General features: G+C 38.4%; 1 long non-coding RNA gene across 1 annotated transcript in view; it reads left to right on the forward strand.

The window, feature by feature from the left end:
- Positions 1-2,568: 2,568 nt before the first annotated feature.
- LOC117103398 overlaps positions 2,569-2,794 on the forward strand; it is a 2,058-nt gene continuing 1,832 nt past the window's right edge. Inside the window, exon 1 of the long non-coding RNA XR_004444584.1 lies at positions 2,569-2,618. This is a non-coding gene — a long non-coding RNA (uncharacterized LOC117103398). The remainder of the gene's footprint in view (positions 2,619-2,794) is intronic.

Raw genomic sequence — 2,794 nt, forward strand, 5'->3', positions numbered from 1 at the left:
CATTTAATCCGCATGGGGCCCATGTGCCAAATATCTGGGAAAATACATATGGGCATGCCCATATTTATCTACATGGGGCCCACATGCCGAAGACCTGGGTAGTTGAATATGGGTATGCCCATATTAATTTCGTATTGGGCCCATGTGCTAAATATCTGGGAAAATACTTATGGGTATGCCCACATATAATATACATGGGACCCATATGCCAAATACATGGGCAAGTAAATATGGGAAGCCCATATTTAATCAAAATGGAGCCCATGTGTCAAATATGTGGGCAGTTACATATGGGCATGCCCATATTTAATTTGCATGTGACCCATATGCCAAATAACTGGGCATATAATTATGGGAATGCCCAAATTTAATCCACATGGGTTCCATGTGCCAAATATCTGGGAAAATACATATTGGCATGCCCATATTTATCTACATGGGGCCCACATGCTAAAGACCTGGGTAGTTGAACATGGGTATGCCCATATTAATTTCGCATTGGGCCCATGTGCCAAATATATGGGAATATACTTATGGGCATGCCCACATATAATAAACATGGGACCCATATGTCAATTACCTGGGCAAGTAAATATTGGAGGCCCATATTTAATCCAAATGGAGCCCATGTGCCAAATATGTGGGCAGTTACATATGGGCATGCCCATATTTGATTTGCATGGGACACATATGCCAAATAGCTGGGCATATAATTATGCACATTTAATCCACATGGGTTCAATGTGTCAAATATCTGGGAAAATACATATTGGCATTCCTATGTTCAGTCTCCATGGGCACCACATGCCAAATAACTGGGCAGATAATTATGGGAATTCCCACATTAATCTACACGGAGCCCATGTGAAAATAAATATGGACATGCTCTTGTTTAATCTACACGGGCCCAATATGCCGAATAACTGGGCGGATAATTATGGAAATAATACCCGCATTTACTCCACATGGGGCCCATCGGTAGCTGGGGAAATACATGGGCTTAAGCTAGTGTTTAATTTACACATTTACATATGCCAAATAACAGGGAAGATAACTTTGGGAATGGCCACATCTACATGTGACCCATAAAATTAATATAAACATGTCCATGTGCAATCTACATGGGTCCAATATGCCAAATTCCTATATGCCAAATTCCCATAGGGCCTAATGTGTCAAATATATAGGAAATAATATTTGTGCCTGTGTTTACTCTGCATATATAGCCCCATATGCCAAGTTACTGGGCAGATAGCTGTAGGAATATGTTACACCACATGGGGCCCATGTGCCAAATATCTGGGAAAATGCATGGCCATTCTTATGTTCATTCTACATGAACCCCACATGCTATATACCTGGGCAGATAATTATGCCCTGGATTCCCCTCTGACCCACTGTTAATTATACTTTATTTTTAAGACGTTATACGTAGCAACAGTTATGACATGAATGCTCCATTGCGGTACTTTTTATTTAATAAGTGTGTGCGCATGCTCAGTAGAAATACCAGTTTGAATGAAGCTAGCGATAATCGGAGCATCGGACTTAAGCCAATGAACTATCTGTCTTTGGCAGTTCCGGTGTCCCGTTTCAAGTTTTGAATTCACAAACGAAGCGCCCATTCTAGTGCCGTCGTCTTGTAGCGAGTGTAAAGGAAGGAAGATTTTATAGGCCTAAGCAAATTTGACAAGTCACAGTGAAGTACAAAGTAAGTAATTTATACTTGTGTAGCCTAGGCCTAAGTTGTTGAATTCCCTAACTAGGCCTAAAGGCCTATACTACTGTACTGTGCTAGGCCTAATTCGCGGCCAAATCCATTGCATTCCCTGGGCCTACGTTTTTTGTCTTATTATATTTTTCGCCGGTGTATAGGCTAGGCCCTTTCTACCTAGCTAATGTCATTGTGTATGGCTAGGCCTAGCCTAGACTTTGTGTTGGAAGTTTAGTATAGGGGACCTGGCTGGCAAGCCCTTCCCACCCCAAGCGGCAGCCTAGGGGGCCTAGGCTGTCCATATATGAGTCCACATATACACCAGAACAGAACATAATGTCATTGTCAAAATATTGAATTCCGTTTCTCAAGCATAAAATACTACACTTTATTTGATGGAAGTGGATATATTTACTTCGTCGTAAACAAATCAGTAAACGATATATTTACATACTGTAATACAGTATCACTTTTATTTGAAAATTTAAATTTAATTTATAATTTATTTAGTGATTAAACTACATACTGTGCTATTGTAGAAAATTAAATTACGTTTAATAAAAAAAATCAAAAACAAAATTATAAATTAATTAGTGCCATGCTGAACTTGGGGGAATCACCGCGGCTTGGGAGACCACGCTAATATGGAGTGCTTAAAATGCTAGTTGTTCAAGTATGACTGCGCATGCGTCGTTTCATTTACGTAAATATATCGTTTACTGATTTGATCACGAGGACGTATATATATATATATATATCCACTTCCTTATTTAATATCAGTATAGGCCTACATAATTTGTGCAGCCTACTGTATATTTTCGATCTTAATTGTAAAGTTAAACATTTTCTTTATTATTATAATAATTTTGATCGGTTCTTGAAGATGGTCTTGTGCAAACAATTGGTGAGTTTTGTTGTGAAAACAATAATAATAAGTGAATACTTTATTAAAGCGAATAGTAATATACAGACATATAATGTGATTGGGATTCCATTTCATCACTTGTCACAAGTTGGTCAATGGTAAGGATTAGATGATGTACGCGTAAAATTAGATTTCATAATTCCATGATATAATAG

The sequence above is a fragment of the Anneissia japonica genome, unplaced genomic scaffold, assembly GCF_011630105.1.
Source record: "Anneissia japonica isolate Jap-2015-1 unplaced genomic scaffold, ASM1163010v1 scaffold287878_len99307_cov181, whole genome shotgun sequence".
NCBI classification, from domain to species: domain Eukaryota; kingdom Metazoa; phylum Echinodermata; class Crinoidea; order Comatulida; family Comatulidae; genus Anneissia; species Anneissia japonica.